The sequence below is a fragment of the Callorhinus ursinus genome, unplaced genomic scaffold, assembly GCF_003265705.2.
Source record: "Callorhinus ursinus isolate GAN/ISIS: 27379988/994484 unplaced genomic scaffold, GSC_fseal_2.0 scaffold1, whole genome shotgun sequence".
In the NCBI taxonomy this organism is placed as follows: Eukaryota; Metazoa; Chordata; class Mammalia; order Carnivora; family Otariidae; genus Callorhinus; species Callorhinus ursinus.
Window position 1 is genome coordinate 124,669,320 of NW_027397063.1, and position 18,681 is coordinate 124,688,000.

Consider the following 18,681-nt stretch of genomic DNA (forward strand, 5'->3'; position numbering starts at 1 on the left):
GGGATTTACTTTTATCTCAGCCACCTGCAGCCTGAGGCTTGGAAACACTTTGGTTCTTCACCTAACTGGTTACTTTTCAGACCAAATTAGCTCCAGAAATGCAGGGTGACTTTGAATAAAGAAACTAGAGTCTCTTGAAATAGACTGCCCTCGATTTGCATCAGAGTAACATTTTGAGAATTAAGTTCTGATCACTCTCTCCAAATTCAGCACACCCCTGACAGACAGAATGCTTTGTTAGGCTGGCGTCTATACAATCATCCCCCAGCAGAAAATAGTCGCGGAAAAAAACATAGTCAGACTTTGTGTGTGAGTGGCCACCTTTAGTTTTCAATACAATAGATTTTTCCAGTTTCTCAAGTGCAGCAAAAACACTGCCAGATAAAGAAGCATAAATGCAACCTTGGAAAGGGTTATGAGGCCAAAATTCGACATGTGTGTGTAATCGTGTGTGTGCGCGCGCGCTTGCGCACATGCACACGCAGAGCCACTTCTGTTTGAAACTAATGAATTACATTTCAATTAGCCAGCTTTTAGCAGCAGTTACTTTCTTTGGGGTGTTGGCTTCTATTTGTAGCATGTATGGTAATATATTTTTTTCTCATAAACGAGGTGTATTTTTTAATCGGAAAAAGAAAAGAAATTAGTGAGCCAGAAAAATATCAAAGTCTATGTGTTTTAAATATATATATATATATATTTCACCTTCTAGAGAATAGCACCGCTCTCTCCTCCACGTGCAAAATATTATACACTTGCCTTTGAAATTAGCTAACATTCAAAAGGAGAATGAATTTATAGATTTCCTCAAGCAAATGGATTACAGGGAACGTGGAACTGCAGTGAAACCAGCACCATGCCATGAGCTAGCGTTACCAAGGAGCGAGGAAGACTGTCCCGATGCCGTCACAGAAGGACAAAGGCTGACTGAGGTGGCGGAGAGTTGGCATGCATTCTTTGGCACGTGAGTCCTTTGGGATGATCCTCAAATAGAAAGTACTGTATTGGGATGCTTTCATTTCTTTACAATAGGCTTAGGAAGATTCACGGGCCATTAATGAATCTGAAACAGCCTAGGTAACCTATATCATCTTGTTCAAACTAGCTTTTCCCAAACTTGTTTCACCTGGCACCCCTTCGTTGCACACCACATGTACTGCAGTCCCAGGAACTAGTTTAACAGTCCGGATAGGCTAGGTTAGGCTGAGGTAACAAAGAGCCTTCCCAATCTCAATGGTTTATTTCAACACACATTGACTTCCTGCTTATGGTCCATGCCCAGCATGTCCTTAGGGATCAGCAGGAGTGTTGTGTTCATCACAGTTACTCATGGACCAAACCTGAAGGAAGAGCTAGCATATGAAGTGGGCCAGTTGCCATGCTAGAGGAAAAAAAGAAAGCTCTGAAAAATCTCCTACATATATCAACCATTAAATGCCCTGGATCAGAGGTGACTCGCAGCCCTTCTGATCATGATTAATTGTGCAGAACTAATCAGATGGCTCTGTGCAAACACAAGGGGGCAGGAAATAATAATCTTTTTTTTTTTTAGATTTTATTTATGTATTTGAGAGAGAGAATGAGATAGAGAGAGAGAGAGAGAGCACGAGAGGGAAGAGGGTCAGAGGGCGAAGCAGACTCCCCGCTGAGCAGGGAGCCCAATGCGGGACTCGATCCCGGGACTCCAGGATCATGACCTGAGCCGAACGCAGTCGCTTAACTAACTGAGCCACCCAGGCGCCCAGGAAATAATAATCTTAATATGTGCCCAAAATGCAGAGATCCTAAAATAACCCATGAATAGCACTAATAAGTACCATATCTAGTATTTTTCAGAATATATCTTAAGACTTTCTGGACAACTTAGGTCTTTCAGATGTTCCAAATCTCATTGTGCCTTTTTCCAAGATCAAGAAGAGTTGCACCTAGAAGAAAGGGAGGAGAGAGTACAATACAGTTGTACATTGGAAGTACTTCAATTATGGGAGAAACACCTTTTACATTTGAGCTTCCTAACAACTGTTATAAGAGTAGAGCATAGATAATGAGAAGCATTGTTTCCTTTTGAGAAAATTGAGACGAGGTAATGGCTTTTGTGAGTTGATAGAGCATTTGAATGGTCTTTGTCAATCAGAAGGAAATGTTGAGATACGGGAAATGTGAACAGGTTCAAAATTCGAGATAGCTGGACTAGCAAGAATTATCACCCACCACAGTTCAGTTTTATTCTGAACTCTACCAGATTTGTCCAGGACTTGTCCAAGTGTTGGGGAGATTATTCAACAGAAATACAGTGAGAAATAAAGCTCACTAACAAAAAAATGTGAAAAAAGAAAGTTTTGGTGAGGTACCATGAGATGACAACTTGTTTCACAAATATCTTGAGAGCTTCTGGCCACTGGACGCAGCGAACACGAATCATTAAAGAAAAAATTCATACAGTGCCATCAGAGAGAAAATGTTAACCTATCACTTCAGCCTCCAAAAAGACAGTGAAAAGTAAGAGAAAAAATAAAAATAAATTCTGCTCTTTTTATGTGCTGTTGGACTCCTATTGAGAAAAATAAATTCTGATTTATTGCTGTCTGCCCCAGAAAGGATGGAAGCACAGAATGACATTTTATAGCTTTGTTTGGGTTGTCAGGGTAGGTGGAGTACCAGGCTGTGGGGGCAAGCATGCCATGACAGCCACTAACGAGCCACAAGCCACGCTATATTACCCACTCCACGTCCTGCCTCCCCTCTATCTGCCCCAACCCCCAAATCTGCCATAATTAGCCTTACGAGGCTTACATCGCCACAGCCGCACGCCTCAGGCATTATCTCCTATCTGTGGTATTATGTGCTGTAATCCCACAGCTAAATGTGGTAACCCAAATTTCACAGAGACTCTGTCGCAGGCTTGCTGAGATAACCCATCTCGGTATGTGGAGTGCCAGGTCGCTCGGAGCCTGTAGGCTTGGAGCGCTAGGGATGCTTTGTGTAGATTCATCCTACGCACCCTATAGCTTACCCATCTTCCAGAGATCACAAGAACCCTAAATAGCAAATATGGCATCCTAACTAGAACACCACCTGTTTTGTGCAAGTGTACATGGGCTTCTGCCACCCGGCTGCTTTTCGCTCTCTCTCTCTCTCTCTCTCTCTCCCTCTCTCCTGCTCTCTCTCTCTGTGTCTCTCCCTCTGTCTCTCTGTCTCCCTCTCTCTCTCTCTCCCTCTCCCTCTCTCTGGAGAAGAGACAAAATTCCGTCTGTCTCTGTTGTCTTGCTTACAAAATATACATAAAACCGGTGGATACAAGCTCATTGTCTGTACCCCGGCCAACGGTACCTGTGCTACCTCCACAACTGTGACCTACATAGATCTGTCACACGTAATGCTCTTAAATATACTCACAGGTGCTGGGATCCTAGGCAATAAAGATCGTTGCTTGACAAGCCTTTTTGTTCCACATTTCAGAATTTGTTTGTGGTTGTTTGTTGTCAAAAGAAATATATATATATATATATATATATATCTCTGTCTCTGTCTCTGTCTCTCTTTCTCTCTGCTGTGGGATTGCTTAGAAACATGCAGGTTTTGACATACGCTTTTACCTGAAAATGTATCTACTCCTGCTGCTTTATTGGACCCCCTAATTACTTGTAAAAAATAATAATAAATTGGGCAGGTGTTTGCTCTTCCAGTTGATTAATTGACAATGATTTCACTACAACTGACGGCAGAAAGCTAGGAAGCTGCCGGTTGGAGTTCAATGAGGAATACACATTTTTCTACTCAGCCATGTGAATCAGCTTGAGAGGAAAATTTACAAAGGGCTCAAATTGCCAGAAAACTATATGTTTTTCATTCCAGGTTTAGGCGATCTCTTAGTCCCAGTGTTGAGCCCTGTCACATATATAATTCTTTGTTTTAGACATAGGAAACTCTGGAGCTGACAAAATGAGTTTAGAAACGTTTTTTCCCCTAAGTGAAAAGGATCACCCAGCTCAGTCACTATTATGTGTGGAAAGCAGCGCATTACAGCAGGAACAATGAAGTCTGATGTAAAGTTGACCATGCTTTTTCGCTGTGTCGGTGGTATTTTGCTTTTCAATTTACCAGCATCAGAAACAGCAGCTGCCAGCCTAAGATGGTCTCTGAGGACGGTGCCTCCCAGAATATTAGCATAGTGAAGTTGGGGCCATTCCGTATTAATTTTTTCAGGGCTTCAAAGAAAGCCACACAACGTTTCCCGACCGGTGAGTAAATAAAAATAAAGGGGGCTGAATTTCAAAAATGGAGAAACAGAACAAGGTACTTTTCTTCATTTTTGATTGATATGAAAACTTTCCAGGTCTTACAGGGAATCTGGGGATATATACAGAACACATGGAATATTATAGATTTTATCATTTTAATTAAGAAAAGTCCTGGGCATCAAACCTAATTTCAGCTGAGCAGGTTTTCAGAAGAGAAGTAGTTTGACTAACAGAATTTCTGGATGAGATAAGGAAGGGTTGAACTAGGTAAAGTAAGTTAGAGTCAAGGTTTGGCTGGAGTTCAGGCCGTATTTTTATGTTGATCCTTAGAACTCATTCATTCACTCTATTTTTATTTTACAGCTGGGTTTGTAAGCATGAATAATGTAGATACACAAATAGCATAGAAAGTGAGTGTAGCCAGGAGGTATCGAGAGAGACAAGAGTCCATATTTCCTGAAAACAACTCCAAATAGAAAAAACATTTTCATGCTTTCTAAAAGACAATAACAAATAAAGAAGACTTCACAGCAATGTGTATCAACATAAAGTACCCCTTGAAACATTCCTTTCTAAACTTAGATGTTAGGAGACTACCTTACAGGGAATCACCATGACCATTTTATGGGATTTTTTAGTGATCAAATTTATAAGAGGAAAATAATGACATTCCAGAGTCATATCACTGAAATCATGAAATTGATGACCTCTCAGCTTTCAAAAACCCCTCAACATATGATTGAGATTCAAAATATTTTAAAGGAACATTTAAACAAAACAAGCAGGAGATTTAAGAAAGAATGAATATAGGAATTCACTCATATGTTTGCATAGAGGAATTATATTCTCTTTGATGAAAATGATAAGGTAGACTAGAGACTTCTAAATATCATGCATTTTCATCTCCATTCTCCGTGACTCCTATCTTTGGCTATCAACCTTCCTCATGTTATTCTGATATTCTGATTTGCCAAGCAGATAAAGGGTTCAACTCTTTTAACTTATCCTTTCATGAGAAAGAATTTTAAAAAATGCAGAAACACTAGATTGAAAACTTTTTGGAGAGAGTATGAGTTCCCTTCCCTTGCTCCTGGGGGGGGGGGGGAATCTCCCACACTACACTTACTGAAGGATTTGCATGGTCAATTTCTTTACAGCTCTAAAACTTCAGATTGACTGCAACTCCCTGATGACTTTATAAGCTGCCCTCTTCTCTGACACTGGGAAAGTAAAGCAGACATTTGCTCTAAGCCTCAAGGATCCGAGGGCACCAGGCTTCTGCACCTGACTCCAATGATGTGTTCTTAGCATTGAGACTTTGCTGAGAAAATGAAATGGCAGCCACTTCCAAACTTGAACAGTAAAACAACAACAACAAAGTGTTTTATATGGGGGGGGGGGGGGCGGGAATCAATCCACTTGCCTCAAGAACGCACACACAATGACCACTAACACAGCTTCCTAGAAGTAGCGCAAGTCAAATTAATGCTTAAAAAGAGATGGAGAGGATGGTGCTGAGAACTTCATGTAGAAAATATAGGCTCCCCTTTCATAAAATTCTCCATTTCCCAGGTTCTACCTAAGCACCTTGATTGCCTTGCGGATTAAAGTGTGTATACTCAACGCCTGCTCAGGATAGGCTGTGAGTCAAGGAAAACAGAGCAGACGGGCATATCCCAGCTGTAAAATTGCACATTCTACCATAAGTGAGCAATCCAGACTACCTCCTTCATCTCCTTCTACCAAAATATTGCGTTTTCCCTCCCAATAAAGATGTTTTATAATGGCAATGAGGTGCCGTAACTCACGGAGTTTCTGCTGCTTACTTGCTCTCTGTGTCCTGTAACTCCCACTCTATCGGGAGAGCATATGTTGTATCTCTGTCATGAATTATTATCTGGTGATTCCACATTGGAATTTGCACTTGGAAGGCAGTTTCTCCACCCCTACCGCAAGGATTCCCGCTCATTCATAGAAGGTCCATATTGTCTAATGGCTTCCATGTTGTAAAACAATTCCTCAGGTGCTGCATCCAGGGGCTTGGTCTCCTAAATTCTCAATTAGCAAAACCATCCTGAACTTTTATATAGGTGCCTAAGGTGCTGTGCCTCTTCATTTTGAAATAACCATTTGTGTACATTATATTCAAGAAGATGATGTGCTCAACGATGAGCAAACTCAATGGCGAAACGTTTCAGGCGGCAGTGATAAAACTCTCAACTGGCACAAATCAGGGGAAAAGACATCCATTTTTTTTTTCCATGAAAGGCCTCCTACCTTTCTCCCAACTAGTAAATTTAGAAGATGGAAAGTAATAAAATGCAATTGGTTTTAGCCTTTGTGATTCTGACTTTCATCAAAGGGATTCCAAACTGTTTTCCTATGGGTAGGCTTTCTTTCAAATGAATATTTATTGGGCATCTCCTAGCAGTGGTATATTGGAGCCCATTCATTCTGGCTCATAGGAGCTGATTGGGCACATCTCTCCTCGATTGCACATTTAGCAGATGACTCATTGTTAACTTGAAATAGGCCATTGTGGGAGTATTTACACTATGGAAATCAACAAATGCCACAAATCAGGGCTTTCTTGGGGGAAGATGGGGGTTAGTTGCTCGGCAGTTACCAGCATATCACTGCCTCCTACCTAGTAGGTAAAGTATTACACAGATACTGACATTATTGTGTATAGTAGTCCTGAAACAAAAGTGGCTAAATGCTACTTGCAAAAGTAATTCATAAATCAAGATGAAAATAGTCCAAATTATTAGTGGGAAAGAGGTAAAGTGGGCACTGTGACTTACTGGTTAAGGAACTGGGCTGGGTTCAGTTTGAGTTGGTCCACTTACTAGATAAATAGCCTTCAGCAAGTCACTCACTTCTCTGAACTTCAGTTTAATGGAAAATGGAAATAATAAAAGTTAATTTCCTTATGCGGTTATTTTTTAATTGATTGAGGTAACGAATGAATGTTCCTGGTCTTTGGCTCATACAGAGAGCCCAGTACATTTTAGCCATTATTATTGAAGACAGATCGTGGGAACATTACCAATGTCACGTTAGTTGCAGTTACTTGTTTACTTAGATCCAATCACATGTCTTTTTCAGTGTCCCCAAACACACCAATTTCCTGACTCTGAGCCTTTGCATCTGCTGTTCCTGCTGTCTGAAAAAATCTCTCCCCTGGATCTGTGCCTGGCCAGTTCCTTTTCATTATTCTGACAGCAGTTCAGATGTTAGCTCTTCCAAGAGGACTTCCTGGGCCCCTCTTCTTTGGCACACATTTCTCCTTGCCTCCGTTTAGTCACCACATTCCAGATTTCCCTGTTCTGTATTCCTGTACAACTTTTCATCATAAGAAGTTTCTGCTTTATTTGGTGACATGTTTTTTAACTATCTCTCTCACTGAATCTAACATCTGTGGGAGCGGCGGCCCTGCTTGCCTTTTTCACCATTTAATCCTGAGCCCCAGGAACGGTGCCTGGCGTGTGGTAGGCATGCAATAAATAGCAGTGAGTGATGAAAAAATAAATGGTGACTTTGGAGCCACAAAAGTTAATTCACTACTTAGGCAGAGCGGATAGATCTACAATCCTATTTTTAGTCCAATTAAGGGTTGTTTTTGATAATAAAATAGAAATATTTATGGATCCACAGGAAGTAGAGAAGTTCATTAATGCTCTGGATAAATAACGGAATGAGCAGCAGAAAATCTATTGACAGATTTAATCAGGAAATTGTGAAAACAACCAGATATAGCTGATTTTGCAAGGCATAGGAAGATTGGATTTAGAATAACTTGATTGGTGAATTTGAAAAGATTTTCTTTCCCTACACACTGCTAAAAGTTTATTTATCTCTGTGATCTTAGCATAATGATTGGAAATAAGAAAGCAGAATTTAAATTCCCAATCATTAGCCATCCTGATTATTATAATTTTGGATGGGAAGAAAGCTATAATGTGGACTAACCTTCTTGGTATGCAAGAGTTTCCATAGACTCTTGTGCAGGTGCATGAGTGACATTTTTCTTCCCCTCATCATATTTGCTTGAGCCTAGGAGGAGGGGAATAATGGGCACTGGAGAAGGAAGGACAAAATAAACGAGTTTGAGTAAGTACTTTTTAATTTTTATAGTATCAAGTAGTGAATTAAACATTTCCATGGGAGAAGATATTTTTTAAAGAGCACGAGAGGCTTGGAGAGCTTTCAAAAAAATTCATCCCAAAAGTGAAGGACTTTAATTAATAGAAAAAATATTTGCTACCTATTATACTCAGAGTAGAATTAGGAAGAGTATTATGAAGGTAGAACTAGAATTTTAACATAGACATGCATCTCTTGCCTTACTGAGGAAAAGACATTTTATAAGTGGAAAGGAGAATATAAATGCAATGTATGTGGTAGAGCTCTTTATCTGTGTCTGGATTAAATGCTCAAAGTCCAATATTTTTCTTTATTTTTCAGATTAGCTAGGATAGAGCAGGGGGTAACGTACATAATGTTGGCAGGATTTTCAATTAAATTGTGGATATATAGTTAGATTGAACATTGAGCAAATTACATAAAGTTTCAGGTATCAATTGCAGGAGATTTAAAAGTGAGTTATTTTATGCACATACATATGTATATGTATACACACACACACACACACACATACACACACACACACAATCATTACCACCACTTCAGGGCAAATAATTCAGATAGGTGCCCAATTCCCATGCAGCCTTTTGGGCCTATTTCATTATGTGCAGGCAGAATTTTTGAAAATTTAGTTTTAGACTCTTAAAAATAGAAAACCCTGATTTCCTCTGCCAAGAATTCTACAATTCTGTGCCCTGGCCTAAAATGCAAAAAATTAAGTAGATGATCTTTTATATAAAAGAAACAGGCACCTAATTACTGCACACGTAATTTATTATTTACCAAAATGTGTGAGCACATACCACATACAAATTCTTATGCCCACGTTTGTACAGAGGCTAATTCTTACCACAGTTAACGTATGACACTAGGTAGCAGAGACTGATCCTAGATCAAAGTACAGTGTGAAGAAGCAGCATTTAATAACAATATGCCATGTGCTGGAAAATCTAGCTACTATATGCACACACACACACACACACACACACACACACATACAGTTGACCCTTGGACCCTTGGGTTTGAACTGCATGAGTCAGCTTATTGCAGATTTTTTTTACAGTGCAGAACTGTAAGTGTACATTTTTTTGTTTAGATTATTTTATTATAAAAATATAGTATATAATACATAGAACATACAAACTATGTGTTAATCAACTGTTTATGTTATTGGTAAGGCTTCCAGATTAGTAGTTAAGTTTTGGGGGAGTCAAAAGTTATACAGGGATTTTCAACTGTGTGGGGGAGTTAACACCCCTAACTCCCACATCATTCAAGGGCCAGTGGTATATAAATATATGTTTTATTATATTTATATTTTTATATATTTTATAAATATTTTATATATTCATATATATATATAACATCTTTATTTTCTTCCCTCTCTTATACTCTTATTATCTAACATAAGGTGTGCTGACTTTATATCATAGTATTGAAGTGCTGTTAACTTTACATCATAGTATTTAGTTTGGGGATATCAATATTATAGTATTAGGTTTTGGGATATCAAGGAGAGAGGTAAACATCATCCAACGACTCTACATCCTCTTCTGAAAAAAGGATTAATGTGTTTTCACCTGCACACAGGATAGTCGTATCATGTCAGGTGGAGGTATGACCTTTATCTGGAGGTGAAGTTCAGTTTAAGGAGATGCGTATGGGGGCCATGTTAACAGGGGGTGAATGTGTGATGGTTAATTTTAATGTGTCAACTTGGGTGGGCCATGGTACTCAGAGATGTGGCCAAATATTATTCTAGATATTTCTGTGAGAGTTGTTTGGGATGAGATTAACGTTTAAATCAGTGGACTTTAAAATAAAGCATATTCCTCTCTATGATGTGGGTGGGCTTTGGTCAATCAGTTGAAGGCCTGAATAGAACAAAAGATCGGCCCTCCCTGAGCAAAAGGGATTTGTGCAGCAGACATCCTTTGGACTCAAACTGCAGCACTGGCTCTTCCTTGGGTCTCCAGCCTGCCGTCCCACCCTGAAGATTTTAGACTTGACCTACTTCATAATCATGTGGGTTGATTCCTTAAAATAAATTTCTTTATATATATATATATACCCTATGGGTTCTGTTTCTCTGGAGAAGCCTGACTATACATAGTTCAGTGAAGAAAGAACTCAGATCTTAATTACATACATGAGCAAAATGAAGCTCACAGAGGTTTCATTGTCCAAGATCATAAGACCAGCAAAAAGTGGAGCTAAAATGTGACCTCACATCTTCTAATGTGAAAGTCAACGTTCTTTTGAATCTTTTACACGACTCTCAAAAGAGCCTTCTAATAATCAATAATTTCACCAATTTATTGATTATTAGGGTTTATGACTAACTATTATGATCTATTCCTCTATAAACTCTGAAAGGACAAGAGATATGCCTTAACTGTCTCGTTGGCTGTGTCTAGCACAATGTCTGATATGGGAACCACCAGGAAACACACATACACCACACATCCCCCCTCAGACACTTAGCCACATCACAACCACGTACACATTCCCTACCAGTGTAACTTCTTTAACTCAAGAGAGTCTATGGTTTAAGTAAACTTGAGCAAAGGCTCATTCTTCTTCTCCAGTGTTTGATCCCACATGCAAGGCAGTGAGCAAGGCAAGTCTTAACCTCTCTGACTTAACCCCCTGAGTTTCTAGTTCTTTGGTAAACCAAGGTTTGGTCTGGAAAAGGGTTTCCCAATTTGCAGACATTGGCCATTTGCAAATCCCTTTCCTGATGTACTTGTACTTTCTCCTTGGCCGCTCCTATCCTCCTGCTTCTGCAGCATTCACAGGCCTTGTAAAGTGTTCATAGATTGAGAATATATACCTTTAAAACTACAAAAGGTCTCTTCCAGAAGATTTTTGTCAATTTTTTTACTACAACCCACATTATGAATACATTTATATTGTGACCCTCTGTCAATATATATATGTATACTATATAAATAAAGTAAAATTTTAATGAAATAGGCTTATACATCATTCGGTTCTATTCATCTATTCTATTCTATTTCATTTTTTAAATTGTAGATTGCCACTTACCAAATTTACTCTATAACTCGTTATATCAATTACCTGTTGCTGTGTAACGATATTGCCACAAATTCGGCAGCTTATAAAAACACACTCTTATTTTGTCACACTTTCTGTGGGTCAGGGATCTGTGTATAGCCTGGCTGAGTCATCTGTAAGGCTGCAATCAACATGTCAGCCAGGGCAGGGATCTCACATGAGATTCAACTGGGGAAGGACTCATGTCCTTGCTCACTTGGTTTTTGTCAGCACTTAGTTCCTTGTGGGCTTGTTGGACTAAGGGCTGGGTTTCTTGCTGGCTGTTGGCTGGAGGCTACCCTTAGTTTCCTGCCACATGACCCTTTACATAGGGAAGCTCACAACATGGCAGCTTGCTCTTTAAAGCCAGCAAGACAACAAATCTCCTTGCAAAACAAGTTCTACAATCACATAATATGATCACATACACGGAATCACAAATGCCCTGAGAGATTTACCACACTCTGTTAGAAGCACATCATAGGTCCGCTACACACACAAATGGAAGCAATTATTCAAGGGCGTTAACCAAGAGGAAGGGACTTGGGGGGGGCCACCTTAGATCCTGTCTATCACAAAAATTAAATGTATCAATCCCTGAAATTTGAAAAGCACTGGTCTGACAAACTCTCCTCAGATGATAATAATTCTGAGCCCCTGTAGACCAGCAATCTGCAAGAATCATTATTCATAATCTTTGACATTCCATATGATCTTAGTTCTTAAATACATACATATATATGTAATACATGTATGTTAATATTTAATAAGAGTTAATGATGCCAATCTTGAATACCTCTACTTCTCTACATGTTTAAAGGCAGATGTTTTCTTACAATCTAGAAAGATGGACTTGGCATAAACTCTAGGCAGTGATAGCTAAGGAAAACTTTAAAGTAAATTAAGTAAATATTATATTATTTCACATGTTTATTTATAGACTAATATAATGCCCCTAACAATTTTGATCACTTCATAGTTGTGAAAGCTTTAAGGAATTGAAAAAAATTGTCAATTTAAGTATAATTATTTTGTCTTCCTATATTTTAAAACAATTTTATTATTTAGAATAATGTTTGTTATCCATCACCACTGCCCCAAATAGGGCTAGCTCTGAAATGAGGGTTTGAGGAGCTTTTAATTTGTAAATTAAGCATCATAATAAGAAACAGCTCTTCACTCTGTCTCATTTTTCCAGATAATGGTCATTTGAACTGTCTCTGAGTCTGGAGGTTGCTGTTAACAATCCGAATTGTATTACTGCTGGGCTGGTTAACATTTAAATTAGACTTTCAAAACAGTGTGGAGAAAACAGTCAGCTCTTTGATGGGACTTATGATGGACACATGGCTGGGCTGATGAAGACAACATGTCAAGCCTTGAACAAAAATGATTTTAGGGATTTTTGAGACAGCTATTTGGGTTGATGGAGCTGATTTCATCTTTGGAGATTGCATTCTGAATTAGCAATCACCATCTTTATAGAGACAAGATTGAACATGAAGGGTGTGGCAGTGTTGGGCTAGATAAATAATTCTAGGAGTAGTCAGACAAGTAAATCTTATCCGAAAAGATATGGATACCTGGAAATTAAATAAAAGATTTGGTTGTGGGATTTTTGGCAGGAGTGAGAAGGGTTAGGGAGGGCAATGAAGAGTCAATATCATAAAGAGCTAATAAGAGGTCATGTAGTACAGTATACACCTGTAATGGAGATCCTTAGCATTTCTATTGCACACATGTATGAGTTTTCACTGTGAGGATGAGCTAAGTAACAGCCATTTCTCCAGCAAGTATCCAGTCATTTCCTGTCAGAGGTCTTCAAAGCTAGCCACTTCTCCCTAAAGCTCGGATGAGCCCAGCTCTCTAGATTTTATTTCCTTCTAACTGCTAGAGTTTCAAATTTTCATGTCTAAGAAACAACTGTATTCTGTAAGAACCATATTTTACAGAGAAGGGAGAATGCTCGATGTAAGTATTTTTCAAAGACTTCTACAAGGATTCCAGTTTGGAAGAAAGACTCAGGAAATTGAAGTGTTAGTATATTAAAATACCTTTACATTGGAAATTATTACACAAAAGAAAATTTTCCCTTTTTACCTGGCAAAGTTTATATTTCTGAAGATTGGAATTAATCAGAATTATCATTATAATGAAAATTATCATTTGTCAAATCACAAAATTTTGCAGCCATATGAAATTCCAGATCTCTATATGAACCATTGTGAACATGGCAGTGGAGTAAAACTCCAGTTTGGCTAATACTTCAGATATTATCCCTTTTAACTAAAGTTTCATGCAGTTTTTGAAAAAAAAAATGAAATCTCAAGCTCTCCTTGACTATTTCTTTTCTTCATTAAAATTAATTATTGTTCTGCTTCTGGCCAAAATGGAGTAAGAGGGACCAAAATACCTGCCCACCTTGTTCACTGTCTTAAAAACCATTATTTAAAGTACTTTGTCCTGCTTTGTGTTTGTTTTTTCAGAAGGTGTTTTTTAGAAGGTAGTTTGGTGATTTCTTTAAAAGTAAATAGACAGCTACCAAACCATTCAGCAATTCCACTCCTATTTATTTACCCAAAATGAATGAAAGCACACGTCCACACAAGACTATTCAACAATAAAAATGAACAGACTACAGTTGATACTAGCAATAATCTCGATGATTCTAAAACATAATGACACAGAATGCAGGAAGCCAGACAATGAAGACTATATACTGTATAATTCCACCTAAATGAAACTCTAAAAAATATAAACTAATCTGTAAGGACAGAAAGCAGATACATAGTTATCTCCAACCAGGGTCAAGGACTGCAGAAACTATTGGGGATGACCATGCTCATTATCTTGATTTTGATGATGGTTTCATGGATTTCTACATAGATCAAAGTTATCATATTGCACACTGAATATAGGCAGTTTACTCTTTATCAATTATCCTTTAATAAAGCTGTTAAAAATTTTTGTGAGGAATTGTTGTTACTAAAACTTAATATAAGACATGGGACAGAGCACTGTGTGCTTTCTAAGTACTCTACGAATCCCCAAATTATGATATACTGCTCTACAGGAGTACTCCCTCCTCCCACCCCACCCAAATCCTTACCTAAAATACCAAATTGCAAGAGGGAAAGGAGTAGCATCAGCAAGGAAGTTTGGCTCCCAAAAGACAGAATTTTAACTCCCTGTGTCATTTGGCTCTTTTTAAAAATGATGGAAAGTTGCCACCTTAAAAAATCAGTACTTTTCTTCTCCACAGGTAAGTATTTTTAAAGGAAATTGTACTATCATTATCTGATTGAGCAGATTTCTATTCCCCCTAGATTTAATGTTTTCCATCTGCAATATAAAAGGAAGATAATGCACAATTATGCTAGCAAGACTCTCTCTTCCAATAATGTTTGTGCTTCTCAATACCACATTTAAAAAGGAAACAGTAGCACTTGAAAAGTTAAGTAAGAAGATGAACAAAATTGAACAGAGGAAAAGTAACTGTCTGAAGACATGCTGAAAATACATTTAAAGTCTGTCTGAGACAGCCACTGATTCAGCCAGCCCGTCTTTTAAAGAGCTGAGAATCATTCAGCTATAAATATTGACCTGGAGATTAGAAGGGAAAGGGGGCATCCTGGAAAAATATCCAAGAATAAAGAATTGGTTTGTCCCAGGAATCAGGCAACTAAGGTTCAAACTTCCATCCCTCTGCTGGAGTATATTGTCACTTCTTTTTGCTGTGAATTTTTAAATGTACATGAATGCCTGGCTTAATGGCTTTCATGTATCCCTGAAAACTTTATCTCCAAGGGAGCAGCTATTAAATGAAAAAAGTTTTCTTTTAATTTTAAATGTGTTCCATCCCAACCCATTACATCCAAAATATATCAATTGAGTTCTTTACATCGATGATCAATTTGTATCAAAATATAACAATCAAAAGGAGAACTCAGTTGAAGAAGACATCAGTTGAACATGGAAAGAAGCTTGTATAAATAACAAAGAATAACATGAAGCTTAGTTAAGTACAGCCTGTACTGAGAATGTAATGAGTTGAAAGTTTGTGACATTCAATCTAGAAAAAAGACAACAGAAAGTAGTAGGTACTGTGGAAGGGCTCCAAAGGAGTTATTTTTTTGGAAAATGCATTTTTCTTTCTGCATCACTTTCTTCATAAATTGTTTTTTTAACCTTCCGTGAGCTGATGGTTTCCTTGAGGTCAAACTAGATAGAAATAAAGTTTTAGCACAGAGAAGAAAAAAATTTCAAGGCAAAACAAGACTAAGAAAGAGAGCTTTTCAAAACGAATGGAAACAGGACACACAGCCGAATAAAGAGATGCACAGATACCATCTCTCCAGCCTTCTCACTTGGGGTACAGCACATATTTAGGGCTCAGCCAAGCACTGGAGCAATTTAAAGAATTCACACGGGTTTCTCAGAGTAGAAACTCTTACAGAGTAGGTTGGTGAGAGTATCTTTCTCTAAAACAGTAATGTCAAAATATCACATCTAATAGCATATTTAGTGTCATTTTGGTGAAAAAGTGGTGATATGAAATAAAAGAGAATTGTCTGAAAATAAATGGTAGACCTTTCCCAGAGCAGGTACCTGGAAAGTTGTTATGTGAGATATGTCAGTACCACCTTTGTGAATATTCAGTTGATTCAGCAAATTTTCTCCCTGTGTTCTTTTCTTCAATAATTGGTAAAAGTCTATATAGAGTATTAAAAAACCACCTCAGTCCTGTCCAAAACTTGTCCCTCAAAACTTGTCCTATGATTATTGAATCGGAGCTTCAGCTGGAGGTCAGGTTCTTAGAAAGTTAGTCTTTTTTCCCCAGTCGTAGAGGAGGAATTATATCAAGTCATGGTCACTCTCTCTCTCTCTCTCTCTTTTAAGATTTATTTACTTATTTGAGAGAGAGTGAGAGTGAGCAGGGGGAGGGACAAAGGGAGACTGAGAGAGAGAATCCCGAACAGACACCCCATTGAGCTCACTCGGGGCTCAGTCTCACAACCCCAAGATCATGACCTGAGCTGAAATCAAGAGTCGGACGTTCAACTGACTGAGCCACCCAGGCACCCTCCCTGTCACTCTTTCTTAACAAAGGGTATACATTTAAAACTTGGGTGAAAACAGGCACTGTCTGTGGCCTCCAAGGGGGAATCTTCAAGTCAACTGTCTGATCAGAGGAGCTAACACGCACAGACCGCATGTGTTCGTGGACCATAGGTTTGGCGTTCTCTGGAGACAGTGCACCATCACTAACTTGGTCTAACTAGAAGTTCACTTGCGTTAGGGGACATAAGGTAGAATGTGCTCAGTGGGTGGAGGGGCTCATGTCTAAAGACACTTATAAGCAAAATAAATTCTTACACTTCTTTTCTTCTCACGAAAGGGAATTCCAGATGAAAAAATGAAAGCAGTAGCCATGTGAATAAACATTAGATATAATAAAATTTGCAAAGCCTTCATAGATATACAAGTGCTGTTATGTTTTCTCTTACTTCTGTATGGAGAATAAAAGGCAGCCGTTGCTATTTTATTGCCGTTTAAAAATGAGGAAACTGAAAAGTTGTCCAAAGACACGCAGTCAAACTACATCACAGTGTCCATGAAATCCAGATATCTAGATTGTGAAATCAGGCCTTCTGCTTACAAATTTAGGCCTTCTCATGCTACCCTAAACTCCAGAATGTGAAAATAAAGTTAATACCAAAAAGGCATCTTTTTCCCCAATCACCACACTGTGCAGTGATGGAAATAGAAATAAATGACTTAGCAAATGCATTCTAGTTCAAATAATCTGTATATAAACTATAAAAACATAATAATGAGACAGATTCTTTTTAGTCATCTTGCTTTATATTGGTAATTACACTTTCATTTAACTTTATTTTCCAGAAAAATGCACTTTTTTCCTCAAGAAAAGTCACATATGCCCACTAAGGAAAGCCTGAACAAATATAAAAAAGATAACAGCCAAATTTCTAAAGCATTCAAAAAAGGACAAATGGAATGACATCAGATTAGGAAACATGCCTCAAAAGGTATAACAGAGAGGACTGACAGAGCTGGGGACCTCAGGGTGTGAGCAGACCAGCATATGGGCATCGCCTGAGAACTTGCTAGAGATGCAAATTCACAGGTACCTCTCCAGACCTACCGAATCAGAAGCTCTGAGGATGGGGGAGAGCAATAGGTGGGGATTTCGTGTTGCTTTTTGTTTGGGTTTTTGTTTTGGTTTTTTTTTTTTTTTTGAGTATTCTTGACATACAAAGTTACATTAGTTTCAGGTGTACAACAGAGTAGTTCAGTTTCTCTCTATGTTCTGCTGTGCTCACCTCAAGTGTAGCTTCCATCTGTCACCATACAATGCTGTTACAGTCTCAGTGACTCTATTCCCTGTGCCCTGCCTTTTACCCCAGTGACTTAGTCATTCCCTAACTGGAAGCCTTGTACTTGTACACTCCCCTTCACCCATCTGCCCATCCTCCCACTCCCGTCCCCTCTGGCAACCATCAGTGCGTTTTCTGCATTTATAGGTCTGATTCTGCTTTGTGTTTGTTTTTATTCCACATGTGAGTGAAATCCAGTATTTGCCTCTCTCAGTCTGACCAGCGATAGGTGTTTTAACAAGCCCTTCAAGGTATTCTGATATAGCTGAGTTTGAGAAACACCAGTTTGGCAAAAACTTAAGGGGATTATGTTCATATTTTTAAATAATTGAAAGTATTTTTTAAAGTGAGACCTACTTATTTATTTGTGCTTCAACATACAGAACAGGTCCTGTGAATGGACATTGAAGGGGGTAGATTTTGACCTGACACAGATGAGAACTTCCAATTGCATAGAGCTGTTGGCGGTTGAGACTGGCCCACTCAGGGATGACTCGGTATCTCTAGGCTGAAGTGGGAGATGAGGGCCTACATTGGACTGGGGGGAATGAACTAATTATACGGTTTTCTGGGGCTCTCAGAAAATGTCCATGGCTCTGTATACCTCAGCATTACTAATATTCTGCTCTAAAATCTGCCTCACTATCCCATGTCTGTGTTAATGAGGTGAGGACTAGATATTATTAACAATTATTCATTGCAGACAACCGATGATAGAGGGGAGTCCAGAGTTCTACTCTTCATAGCCTTACCCCAATGCCTCCTTACTTGTCCTAATTTTTTTTTTTACACTTTAACACATGACCCTGACTTTACTTAACAAGAAGATTTCTGACTTA

The 18,681-nt window shown here is 38.6% G+C and overlaps 1 pseudogene; it reads left to right on the top strand.

Moving 5' to 3' along the window:
* The first annotated feature begins 815 nt into the window (after positions 1-815).
* Positions 816-18,681, top strand: part of LOC141372629 (nucleoside diphosphate kinase, mitochondrial-like) — a 36,110-nt pseudogene continuing 18,244 nt past the window's right edge.